The sequence below is a fragment of the Thalassophryne amazonica genome, chromosome 6 (genome assembly GCF_902500255.1).
Source record: "Thalassophryne amazonica chromosome 6, fThaAma1.1, whole genome shotgun sequence".
Classification (NCBI taxonomy): Eukaryota; Metazoa; Chordata; class Actinopteri; order Batrachoidiformes; family Batrachoididae; genus Thalassophryne; species Thalassophryne amazonica.
Genome location: NC_047108.1, coordinates 22,462,312 through 22,476,659, shown reverse-complemented (window position 1 = coordinate 22,476,659; position 14,348 = coordinate 22,462,312).

Below are 14,348 nucleotides of genomic sequence, written 5' to 3'. Positions count from 1 at the left end.
TGGCTACAGTCTTATTCAGCCCCAGAAAGTCCAACTCAACATCTGGTACAGGCAAAACCCAAGAAGGAATAGGAGACCACACTGGCTCTATCACCTTATTTCCCTGGACAGCCCTTGTAGTGACCTGCCAGACATCAAAAAGGAAATTAGATTTATCTTTCTTTTTAGTAAATTCATAACTCTCTTCCAATAAACACTTTGCGGATGAGTTATGCGCAAGTCCTGACAGCCTGGCCCAGTACTGAAGACCCAACTTCTCTCTCCTAATACTCAAAGGGGTCTCTCCCATTTCGACTAACAGTGCTGGGAGAGGAGTAGTTCTAAAGGCACCACTACAGATTCTTAGGGCTTTTGCTTGGATCCTATCAAGCTTGAGAAGACTGGATTTAGCCGCAGCACCAAAAACAAAACAACCATAATCTAGTGATGACCTTATCATTGCTCTATAAATCATGTGCAACGTTGACCTTTCTGCCCCCCAATCACTACCAGACAGACTACGAAGTACATTATTAATCTTTTCACATTTCACAACAGTTTTTTTCTATATGTGTACACCACGTTAGTTTTTCATCCATCCACATACCTAAAAATTTAAAAACTTTCACCTTCTCTATAGGACAGCCATACATGATAAGGGTTATGTCTGGGATTTTTTTTTTAAGGCCAAAAATCATATAATTATTTTTTGATATAGAAATCTTAAAACCCCATTTACTTGCCCACTGCACTATTTGGTTTAAGGCAATTTGAGTTTGTTTCATTAAAAACGCAATGTTTCTACCCCTCCTCCAGATGGCAACATCATCAGCAAACAAGGACCTCCCGAATCCTACATTGATATCAGAAAAAATGTCATTAATCATAACATTGAATAAAACTGGATTAATAACTGATCCTTGCAAAGTACCATTAAAAATACTTACTATTTCAGATAATTCCCCATCAACTCTTACTTGTATAGTTCTGTCACTTAAGAAATCTTTGATCCACATGAACATCCTACCACAAATATCTGCATTATGTAATTTAATCAACAATCCCTCTCTCCACATACTATCATAAGCTTCCTCAATATCAAGAAACACTGCAACTACTGCTTCCTTATTGATTATACCTCGTCTTATAGCTTGGTCTAACACTGCAACTGAGTCCATAGTATTTCTTCCAATTCTAAAGCCAGTTTGATAATCAACAAAGAAACCACCAACTTCTAAATAATAAACAAGTCTGTTTGTGACCATTCTCTCCATCACCTTACACAACACCGCAGTAAGTGCTATGGGTCTGTATGACAATGGAGAGGAAGGGTCCTTTCCTGGCTTCAAAATTGGGAGCACAATAGCTTGTTTCCAAGCTTTTGGCAAAGTTCCAGCATCCCAGATATAATTAAAGAGGACTAGAATCTTCATTAAGACTTCGTCAAGGTGTTGCAACAGTTTGTAACTAATCCTATCTTGTCCTGGTGACGTGTTTGCACCAGCTCGTACTGCCTCTTTTAGTTCTTCAAGGGAAAAATACAAATTAAAAGCACAGTCATTTGTATCTACACCACCTTTCAATTTCCAACCTTCTACACACAAAAATTCTTCTTTCAATCTCAGGCTTTCTGCACTTAATAATTCTGAATTATGAACATCTTGGAATGCTTTAACACACATTCCAGCCTTATCCTTACTACAAATAGCTTCTCTACATCCATCTTTCAAAACTGGAATTGAAGAATTGTTTACCTTACCTGACATTTTATGGATTCTAGCCCAAACCTGCTTCACTGGGGTATTAGAGTTTATTGTATTACAAAATGCCCTCCAGCAGTTCTTTTTTTTCCACTTTTATTGTCTTCCGAGCCAGGGCCCTACACCTCTTAAACTCAACATTTTCCAGAGTAGGATTCTTTCTTAAATTCTTAAATGCCTGCTTCCTATTTTTAACCACCTCGTTACAAGCTTTGTTCCACCAAGGCACAATAACTTGATTATGAGGACTTCTCCTACAAGGAATAGCCTCAGATGTAACCCTCACAATCGTTGTTAAAGACTCGTACATTTCCTCTATTGACCCGTCACTATTAACAAAATCCAACCCTTTAACTGTATCTTCTCTAAACTTTCCCCAGTCAGCTCGAGAAAAATCAAACCGAGCCACTCTGCCAAACAGGTTCACTACTAAAGACTTATCAAATGTACTTAAAATCGGAAAGTGATCACTACCAAGTGTATCTTCTTCTAACACCTTCTACTCTGCTTCACTTCACACTTTCACCATTTGTTACTCCAGGCGATGGATAAATCTGCCCCTTTTACTCTGCAGTGAAATGCGTCCGTGCGGAAACGGCGGTTAGGTGGAACTAATGTTCCACAGAGCCGCGTTTGTTAAAGTTATCGCCCAGTCGTCGGGGTGGCCAATGGGGTGGCCGGAGAGTGGCTGGTTGCTGAATCCTCCTCGCTTATGGAACTGGATTCTTCAACAACAACACGAAATGGTGACGTGTCAAAAAAAAAAAAAAAAAAAAAATCACAGTAATGACACTAAATTGTTGTCAGGCTGACTTTCAGTGTTTTATTTGTCAGAAATTAAAACTTTAAAGCACTAAGTTAGCTAGCTTGCTAGTTAGCAATCAGCTAGCTCACTGTGTCTGCATACATGAGACAACGATGTTACTTTAACACAAGTTTAGACTCAAAATATCCTTGTTTGTTATAGTGTGCATCCCGCCAATGGGATAAGTAACGTTAACCGGTGCTTTCAAGCAGACTACGGATTATAAAGTCACCAAAACACTTAGCATCGTCGCCTCCAACAGAGCCGTGCCCGAGTTGCAGTCATCCTGCCTCCTGTTGCTTGTCGGGTGGTGTCTGTAAACGGCATTCCTGTGGCCAAACTGCTTCTGGCCCTTACAGTCTGACCTACTCTGGCTGTTGTGGTCCTGTAATCACAAAGCTTTTTCAGCTTGTCTCTTTCTGCATTGTTGTAATGTCCGGTACCTGTGCATGGCCAAAAACTGGGAGATCTTCTCATTTTGGGTCGCTTCATCCAGCTTTCTCTCTCCTCCGCCACCAAACACAGAAACATCCACAACTCATCCACGGACTTTCAGACAGCTGCGTGTCAACCATTTCAGAGAGCTGCGTGTCATCAGAGAGCTGTGTGTCGTCACCACTAGAGAGCTGCGTGTCGTCAGAGCGAGCTGCAAAAGGTTTGTACCTGAGTTTTCAGAGGTGGTGTTTGTAGTTGCCATCTGCCACGCCGGTGTTTACCAACCCGGACAGTGGGAATACCACCTCAACCGGCAACTTAGCCCCGCAACTGGACAGCAACAACGTCCGAGGCCCGCCCAACGTGGTGAATTCACTGAGGCCGCGTGCTGCGTCATTAAAGCCGCGCGTCACGAGTGCCGCTTCCCCGAGGCCTCGTGCAGCCACCGCGGATCCATCAGCGCGGAAACACCGAGGCCGCCCGGCACCAGCGCAGTGCAGATCCATCCCGGTGACAAACAACGCAGGCTGTTAATATCGGCGATCATCAAGCTGCCCATAAGCCGACCATGGGGCCTAAGAAGGTTCTGACAGCGGAGGAAGGTGACGATATTAAAAAATCTCTGGACTTTCTATCAGAGGAGATTTCTGTTGTTAAGCAGCAAAAGAAATCAATCATGGATCTGGTGGAGGAGGTGAAGGCATTACGGCTCCAGAACGCCGAGAAAGACCGGCATCTGGTGCAGCTGGAAAATAGAGTGGCTGAATTGGAGCAGTACACCAGAATCAACGACGTCATCATCACAGGTCTTCACATCAAACCACGGTCCTAAGCACGGGCAGTAACAGATGAGAGTGGAGGGGAGCCCAGTGAAGAGGAGGTCAGCTCTGTGGAAAAACAGGTTGTTGATTTCCTCCTATCTAAAGGTATAGAAATGGATTTAAATAACATTAAAGCGTGCCACTCTCTGCCCCGGAGAAATGACGGTGATAAATGAACCGTCATCATGAGATTCATCAACAGAAAACACAAAACAGCACTGTTAAAACAAGGAAGAAAACTGAAAGGGACAAACATATTCATCAATGAACATCTCACCAAACGGAATGCCGACATCGCCAGGAAAGCACGCTTCTTAAAGAAACAGGGAAAAATCCAGCACACATGGACTTCAAACTGTAAAATATTCATCAAACTGAACGGATCACCAGAACAAGCAAAGGTTATGGCAATAAGGAACATCGAGGAGCTGGACAAATATGAACAATAGATATGAGGACTCAAACACATCACAGCACCATGATGCAGACTGGAGCAACCCACTCATCCACATCATCTACACCCGGAGACAAGAGAGACATAATGACTAAGGATAATGATCCGTTTATTTCTGCCCAGGAGCTCTGTCTAGATACATTTAATTATAATAACTCTGCTAACCACCCCTTCAAATCTGAAAATGATCCTGATACCTTTTTCAGTGAGAATATTGTGAGACAGTGCAAATAATTTAAAGAAGAACAATTCAAAAATTATAAAATCAATGATGAAGATTTTTCAATTATACATTTCAACAGCAGAAGTCTTTCTCGTAATCTGTCCACTATTAATGATTGTTTGAAAACATCCAAAAAACGTTTTTCAGTTATTGCAATTTCAGAAACATGGTTAAATGAGGATAATAAAGATCTGGTATATCTTGATGGTTATGAATTGTTCCTGGTTAATAGGCAGACGAGAAGGGGCGGAGGCGTTGCATTGTTTGTAAGGTCAGATTATAACTGTAAACTCATTAACAACATGTCATTTACAGTGGACAACATCATGGAATGTGTTACCATAGAAATTACATCTATAAACTCCAAAAACATAGTTGTTAGTTGCATTTACAGAGCTCCTGGGACAAATATTGACACCTTTGAAGACATTATCTTAGGAATGTACAACAAAATCAACAGAAATAAGCATTTATTTGTCTGTGGAGATTTCAATATAGATTTTTTAAACCCTCACAATCATCCACAAATTACCTCATTTATAAACACCTTGTACTGTTTAGGACTGTTTCCAACCATCATTCATCCTAGCAGAATAACTATGGATACAACAACTCTCATTGACAATATTTTAACTAACGTTATATCCGGTAATCTTAGTGGGGGACTACTGGTCAGTGATATCAGTGATCACTTGCCAGTTTTCTCAGTCTTTGCATTGGAGGGTTGTTGTATGTATCGAAGCAATATCAAATTCATGAGTAGAAAAGTAACACCTGAAACAATTGATAATTTAAGGGAGGATTTATCAAGTCAGAATTGGTCAGATGTTTTTGTTGATGATGTTGACAGGTCATATGATGCTTTCATTTCCATTTTTTCCAGTTTGTATAATAAACACTGTCCATTTGTTGACAAAATATATAGAAATCAATATAGCAACAAACCATGGATAACTAAGGGGCTTCAGAGGGCATGTAAAAAGAAAAATGTACTATATAAACAATTCATAAAACTACGAACTAAGGAAGCTGAAAGTAAGTATAAAACATATAAGAATAAGTTAATCAATATCATGAGACTCAGTAACACATGGAACATATTAAATGAAATAGTAAAAAGGAATAGAGTAACTAGAGATAATCCTTCATTTTTTCAGAGTAACAACTACATCACGATTGATAACGACGAGTCTATTGCTGAACACTTTAATGAATACTTCGTTAATGTGGGTAAAAATCTTGCCAGTAAAATTGACTCATCAACTAATAACTTCTGGGTAAATAATTCAACGTTTAACAAATCTGTTTCAATGTTCAATAGTGGTACTCATGAAAGGGAAATACTTGATCTGGTTCATGGTTCAAAAAGTAAGAAATCGACTGATTTTAATAATTTGGATATGGCTTTATTAAAAAAAGTTATTGATTGTATAGTAAAACCGTTCAATTATATTTGCAATATGTCACTAAGTACTGGTAAATTTCCTTCTCAAATGAAAATAGCCAAAGTAATTCCTCTGTTTAAAACTGGTGACAAACACACATTTTCTAATTATAGAACTATATCACTCCTGCCACAATTTTCCAACATTTTGGAAAAAATATTTGCTAAAAGATTAAATGATTATTTACTGAAGCATAACATCATTTGTGAAGAACAATATGGATTCAGAAGGTCTCGAACTACATCACATGCTTTGATGGACTTTGTGGAAAGTATAGCAACTGCAATTGACAATAAACAATACACAATAGGTGTTTTGTTTTGTTTTTTTTTATTTACAGAAAGCGTTTGACACAATTAACCATGGAATACTATTAATTAAACTGCAGAAATATGGAATCAGAGGTCTGGCATATGAATGGATAGCTAGTTATTTACAAGGCAGATTTCAGTATGTTCAATTCAATAATACAAATTCTGAACTCAGGGATGTCACATGTGGGGTGCCGCAGGGCTCAGTGCTGGGTCCTTCGTTGTTTATAATCTATATAAATGATATAAGTTGGGTGTCGAGTTCACTGAGATGTGTCCTTTTTGCGGATGATACAACTGTGTTCTGCAGCGGTGAAAATCTTGAACAGCTTCTGGACATAGTGGAGAAAGAACTGGAAAAATTTAAGGTTTGGTTTGACGCTAATAAGTTGTCACTCAACCTTGGGAAAACTAAATGTATTATATTTGGAAATAAACAGGCACCCAAATGTAAAAATTTAACTATAAACAATAAGGAAATTGAGTTAGTAACAGAGAATAAATTTTTAGGTGATATAATTGATAATAAACTTAGCTGGAAACCACATATAAATTATGTGAAATCAAAATAGTCAAAAACTATAGCCATTTTGTATAAAGCCAAAGACCTACTGCCGCAAGAAGGGTTATGTTATGTGGGCCGCTGAAGAGGAGGTACTGCTGGCCCACCACCACCAGAGGGCGCCCTGCTTGGAGTGCGGGCTCCAAGCACGAGAGGGCGCCAGACCCAGAAGAAGTGACAGCTGTTATTCATCCTCTGCACCAGCTGTCACTCGTTCATCATCATCATCATCACCATAAAGGCCGGACTGCAACTCCACCTCCTCGCCAATAAATCGACTACCGAAGAGGTAATTTCTCTGCTGACTCAAACCGTTGAGTGATAACCTGAACTTCTTTTGCAGCCGTTATCCTGTGGTGTTCGTCATTATCTGTGGGATTGGCGTTTGGTGTGACAGCGACGGCTTCGCCTCACACCCCAAACCAGATAAGTGGATTAAACAGGAGCTGCACAAGTGTGTGATTGGAGGTGGAGGTGCTCCCTCCTAACTGTGTGCAGACTGTGGATTACTGAGTGTGCGGACTCACACTCATTCATCTTGTCTTTGCTTTCTGCCAGCAGTACCAGGGTCGACAGCCGAAGACAGAGGCCACCTGGGGACTCGGGACTTGGCGGCTCCGGTGTTCTTCAGACCGTTGGTGGTGGAAGCCGTGTGGGACGCGGCTTCTCTCTTGTTGGGGGTCTTCTATCTTCGAGCCTGCCCACACGTCACCTGGTGTTAATTGACTTTGCAAATTTTGTGTATTTAGTTGTGTGTTGTCACAACATTAAATTGTTACTTTTTGGCTTATTCATTGTCCGTTCATTTGCGCCCCCTGTTGTGGGTCCGTGCTACGACACCTTCCCAACAGGATTTCTCGGCCATTCGTCATGGATTCCGAGGGGCGTCAACCCGAGCTTGAACGGCCAATGGAAGAGCCAGGAGCGCAGGCGTCAGCGGGAGAGTTGAGTGAGCTGCAGCAGATCTTAACCGCCTTCACGGCTCGGCTAGATTTAGTGACCGAGCAGAATGTTCTCCTTAACTGGAGGGTGGAGGCTCTCACCGCCAGGGTGGAAGCGCGCGATCAGGGCGCTGCTGCAGCCACTCCTCTTGCTGGTCCTGGGCCCGTAACAGACGTTCCACTGGTCGTTCAACGACTCCCCCCCACCGTCCCCTGAAGCATACATAAGCCCTCCGGAACCGTACGGGGGCTGTGTTGAGACGTGCGCAGACTTCCTCATGCAGTGTTCGCTCGTCTTTTCACAGCGTCCTGTCATGTACGAGTCAGACGCCAGCCGGGTGGCTTATGTTATTAATCTGCTTCGAGGAGAGGCACGCGCCTGGGCTACGGCGCTTTGGGAGCAGAATTCACGGCTCCTAACGTCTTATGCTGGGTTTGTACGGGAGTTCAAACAAGTGTTTGACCATCCCAACAGAGGCGAGACCGCTTCGAGCGTACTGCTGTCAATGAGACAGGGGCGCTGCAGTGCAGCCGAGTATGCAGTCGACTTCCGCATCGCGGCAGCGAGGTCCGGCTGGAATAACGTTGCGCTCCGCGCCGCCTTCGTAAATGGACTGTCTCCGGTCCTGAAGGAGCACCTGCTGGCTAAGGAGGAACCGCGGGATTTTGACGGGCTTGTCGATTTGGTTATACGTTTAGACAACCGTTTAAATGACCATCGTCGGGAGCAGGCCGGGGGGCGTGACCGGGCACGAGCCGTCCCTCCCCCTTCCGGTTCCAAAAAGGTGACGTCGTCCCCACGCTTCACTGCCAGAGAGCTCCGTGTAGCTCCCCCTGCTGAGGAGGCTATGGACACGAGCAGGGCCAAAGTTAAGACAAACATCAGACAAAGGAGGCTGGCCTGCGGGGAGTGTTTTGTCTGCGACTCTTGTGAGCACATGCAGAAGGACTGCCCCAAACGGTCAAACTACAACGCCCGTCCTTAGAAACTGGGCTAAGGGTGGGCCATAACACGCACGCGGGGAAACCCCGCAAATCTGCACGAATCCCAGTAATGATCCTTTGTGGGGATTTAACCCTTCACGCCCCAGCACTGGTAGACACGGGGTCAGAAGGGAATCTGCTGGATAGCAGATGGGCAAAGGAAGTAGGGCTCCCCCTGGTGGCTCTGCCGGCACCATTGCAGGTGAGAGCATTAGATGGCACCCTGCTTCCATTAATCACACATCAGACACAGCCTGTGACCTTGGTTGTGTCTGGAAATCACAGGGAGGAGACCGTGTTCCATGTAACACCTTCTACCTCCGAGTGATTTTGGGATTTCCATGGATGGTGAAGCACAATCCCCGGATAGATTGGCCGTCCGGGGTTGTGACGCAGTGGAGCGAAACCTGCCACCGGGAGTGTTTAGGATCCTCGGTTCCTCCCGGCACGACGGCTAATGAGGAGGTTAAAGTCCCCCCCAATCTATCGGTGGTGCCAAAGGAGTACCACGATCTTGCTGACGTTTTCAGCAAAGATCTGGCACTCACTCTTCCCCCGCATCGACCGTACGATTGTGTCATCGATTTGGTCCCGGGCGCTGAGTACCCGTCCCGTAGGTTGTACAACCTCTCACGTCCGGAACGCGAATCAATGGAGACCTACATCCGGGACTCTTTAGCTGCCGGGCTGATCCGGAACTCCACCTTCCCAATGGGTGCTGGTTTCTTTTTTGTGGGCAAAAAGGACGGCGGACTCCGTCCATGCATTGATTACAGAGGGCTGAATGAGATCACGGTTCGCAACCGATACCCGTTACCTCTGTTGGATTCAGTGTTCACGCCCCTGCATGGAGCCCAAATTTTCACAAAATTGGATCTTAGAAACGCGTACCACCTGGTTCGGATCCGGAAGGGAGACGAATGGAAGACGGCATTTAACACCCCGTTAGGTCACTTTGAGTACCTGGTCATGCCGTTCGGCCTCACTAACACCCCCGCGACGTTCCAAGCTTTGGTAAATGACATCTTGCGGGACTTCCTGCATCGGTTCGTCTTCGTATATCTGGACGATATACTCATCTTTTCCCCGGACCCTGAGACCCATGTCCAGCATGTACGTCAGGTCCTACAGCGGTTGTTGGAGAACCGGCTGTTTGTGAAGGGCGAGAAGTGCGAGTTCCACCGCACTTCTTTGTCCTTCTTGGGGTTCATCATCTCCTCCAACTCCGTCGCCCCTGATCCGGCCAAGGTTGCGGCGGTGAGAGATTGGCCCCAACCAACAAGCCGCAGGAAATTGCAGCAGTTCCTCGGCTTTGCAAATTTCTACAGGAGGTTCATTAAAGGCTACAGTCAGGTAGTTAGCCCCCTGACTGCCCTGACCTCCACCAAGGTCCCCTTCACCTGGTCGGATCGGTGCGAAGCCGCGTTCCAGGATTTGAAACGCCGGTTCTCGACTGCACCAGTTCTGGTGCAGCCTGATCCTGATCGCCAGTACATAGTGGAAGTGGACGCCTCTGACTCAGGGATAGGAGCCGTGCTGTCCCAGAGCGTGGAGGCTGATAAGGTTCTCCATCCTGTGCCTATTTTTCCCGCAGGTTGACCCCAGCTGAACGGAACTATGACGTCGGCAATCGGGAGCTCCTCGCGGTGAAGGAGGCTCTTGAAGAGTGGAGACACCTGCTGGAGGGGGCGTCGTTGCCTTTCATGGTTTTCACGGACCATCGGAACCTGGAGTACATCCGGACCGCCAAGCGGCTGAACCCCAGGCAAGCCCGCTGGTCTCTGTTCTTCGGGCACCTTGACTTCCGGATCACGTACCGCCCCGGGACCAAAAACCAAAAATCGGATGCATTGTCCCGTGTGCACGAAGAAGAAACCAAGGCGGGGCTGTCGAACCCCACCAAGACCATCATCCCCGAGTCCACTGTCGTGGCCTCCCTCACCTGGGACGTGGAGAAGACCGTCCGGGAGGCCCTGGCAAGGAGCCCGGACCCGGGGACCGGCCCCAAGAACAGAATGTCCGTCCCACCAGAGGCAAGAGCTGCCGTATTGGACTTCTGTCACGGGTCCAAGCTCTCCTGTCATCCCGGAGTGCGTAGGACCGTGGCAGTGGTCCAGCAGCGCTTCTGGTGGGCGTCCCTGGAAACCGATGTTTGGGACTACGTCCAGGCCTGTACCATCTGCGCCAGGGGCAAGGCAGACCATCGGAGGACCTCGGGACTCCTCCAACCCCTGCCGGTGCCTCACCGCCCCTGGTCTCACATCGGCCTGGACTTCATCACGGGCCTCCCGCCGTCCCAGGGCAACACCATTATTCTCACGATAGTGGACCGGTTCTCCAAGGCGGCCCACTTCGTGGCCCTCCCGAAGCTCCCGACGGCCCAGGAGACGGCAGACCTCCTGGTCCACCACGTCATGCGGCTGCATGGGATAACATCGGACATTGTATCAGATCGTGGTCCCCAGTTCTCTTCGCAGGTTTGGAAGAGTTTCTGTAAGGAGCTGGGGGCCACCGTGAGTCTCTCGTCCGGGTACCACCCCCAGACAAACGGCCAGGCAGAGCGGGCTAACCAGGAGTTGGAACAGGCCCTTCGCTGCGTCACCTCCGCGCACCTGGCGGCCTGGAGTCACCATCTGGCCTGGATCGAGTATGCCCATAACAGCCAAGTCTCGTCTGTTACCGGCCTCTCCCCTTTTGAGGCATGTTTGGGGTACCAGCCCCCATTGTTCCCGCTGGTGGAGGGAGAGGTCGGTGTGCCCTCGGTCCAGGCCCACCTCAGGAGGTGCCGCCGGGTGTGGTGGACCGCCCGCTCTGCCCTGTTAAAGGCCCGGACGAGGGCCAAGACCCATGCGGACCGCCGGCGTTCCCCGGCCCCCACATACCAGCCCGGGCAGGATGTGTGGCTCTCGACTAAGGACATCCCTCTCCGTGTGGACTCCCCAAAACTGAAGGACAGATTCATCGGACCCTTTCGAATCCTCAAGATCATCAACCCGGCCGCAGTGAAGCTCCAACTCCCAGCTTCACTGCGGATTCACCCTGTGTTTCATGTGTCCCGTCTTAAACCACACCACACCTCGCCCCTCTGTGCTCCGGGACCTACGCCGCCTCCTGCCCGGCTCATTGACGGGGAGCCTGCTTGGACAGTCCACAGGCTACTGGACGTCCGTCGTAAGGGCCGGGGGTTCCAATATCTGGTGGACTGGGAGGGGTATGGACCTGAAGAACGCTCCTGGGTGAAGAGGAGCTTCATCCTGGACCCAGCCCTCCTGGCCGATTTTTACAAGAGACAGCCGGACAAGCCTGGTCGGACGCCAGGAGGCGCCCGTTGAGGGGGGGGGGTCCTGTTATGTGGGGCACTGAAGAGGAGGTACTGCTGGCCCACCACCACCAGAGGGTGCCCTGCTTGGAGTGCGGGCTCCAAGCACGAGAGGGCGCCAGACCCAGAAGAAGTGACAGCTGTCATTCATCCTCTGCACCAGCTGTCACTCGTTCATCATCATCATCATCACCATAAAGGCCGGACTGCAACTCCACCTCCTCGCCGAGAAATCGACTACTGAAGAGGTAATTTCTCTGCTGACTCAAACCGTTGAGAGATAACCTGAACTTCTTTTGCAGCCATTATCCTGTGGTGTTCGTCATTATCTGTGGGATTGGCGTTTGGTGTGACAGCGACGGCTTCGCCTCACACCCCAAACCAGATAAGTGGATTAAACAGGAGCTGCACGAGTGTGTGATTGGAGGTGGAGGTGCTCCCTCCTAACTGTGTGCAGACTGTGGATTACTGAGTGTGTGGACTCACACTCATTCATCTTGTCTTTGCTTTCTGCCAGCAGTACCAGGGTCGACAGCCGAAGACAGAGGCCACCTGGGGACTCGGGACTTGGCGGCTCCGGTGTTCTTCAGACCGTTGGTGGTGGAAGCCGTGTGGGACACGGCTTCTCTCTCGTCGGGGGTCTTCTATCTTCGAGCCTGCCCACACGTCACCTGGTGTTAACTGACTTTGCAAATTTTGTGTATTTAGTTGTGTGTTGTCACAACATTAAATTGTTACTTTTTGGCTTATTCATTGTCCATTCATTTGCGCCCCCTGTTGTGGGTCCGTGCTACGACACCTTCCCAACAGGTTACTTACTTTATATCATTCTCTGATGGTACCATATATGACATATTGTGTTGAGTCATGGGGAAACACTTACAAATCAAATACCAATCCAATATTCCTTTTGCAAAAACGAGCCGTATGAATCATCTGCAATAAACAATATCGTGAACCAACTAATTCTCTATTTGTGTCTTTAAATTTATTAAAATTCATAGATTTGGTCGATTACATTACAATTCAAACTTTATTTCGAGCGAAAAACCAAGCCTTACCGAGATATGTCCAGAGTTCTGATTGAGGGAATCCAGATATAGTTTAAGAGGTTGTGCAATTTTTATGAAACCACCAGTAAGAACAAATGTAAAGGGGTTTTGTGTGTCTGTGGTTGGGGTGAGGAAATGGAACAAATGTTCAACAGAGGTTAGAATGAGTAGTACCTTAGTAAGATTTAAGAAACTACTCAAAAAGAACATCATGTCTAAGTATCATAAAGAAGCAAATATAATTTGATTTATATGGAATGTTCAATTTATAAGTGGGACTTATTGTATATTTGAATGTGTGGGTAGGTATATGCGTATGTAGATATATAGATATGGGTTGGTGTATATGTATATAAGTGACTGTGTATATGTATGTATATATTTATGTTTGTAAAGTATATACATACGAGGGCTGTCAATAAAGTAACGGTCCTTTTTATTTTTTTCAAAAACTATATGGATTTCATTCATATGTTTTTACGTCAGACATGCTTGAACCCTCGTGCGCATGCGTGAGTTTTTCCACGCCTGTCGGTGACGTCATTCGCCTGTGAGCACTCCTTGTGGGAGGAGTCGTCCAGCCCCTCGTCGGAATTCCTTTGTCTGAGAAGTTGCTGAGAGACTGGCGCGTTGTTTGATCAAAATTTTTTCTAAACCTGTGAGACACATCGAAGTGGACACGGTTCGAAAAATTAAGCTGGTTTTTAGTGAAAATTTTAACGGCTGATGAGAGATTTTGAGGTGATTCTGTCGCTTTAAGGACTTCCCATGGTGCGAGACGTCGCTCAGCGCTCTCAGCCGGCATCATCAGCCTGTTCAAGCTGAAAACCTCCACATTTCAGGCTCTATTGATCCAGGACGTCGTGAGAGAACAGAGAAGTTTCAGAAGAAGTCGGTTTCAGCATTTTATCCGGATATTCCACTGTTAAAGGAGATTTTTTTAATGAAAGACGTGCGGACGGGTCCGCGCGCTCCGCCACAGGAAAAACACCTCTGTTGGAAGCCTTAAGGACAAGTTGGAACATGTCCTGCTGTTAAACAATTTCTCATATACTCACTCCACTGAAAGCCATCAAAAGCCGCCTGGATTTTACAAATGGTTATCAACACGGAGGTGTTTTTCCTGTGCCGCCGCACCGCGTCGGCTGCGTCCCGACGCGCGGACCCGTCCGCACGTCTTTCATTAAAAAAATCTCCTTTAACAGTGGAATATCCGGATAAAATGCTGAAACCGACTTCTTCTGAAACTTCTCTGTT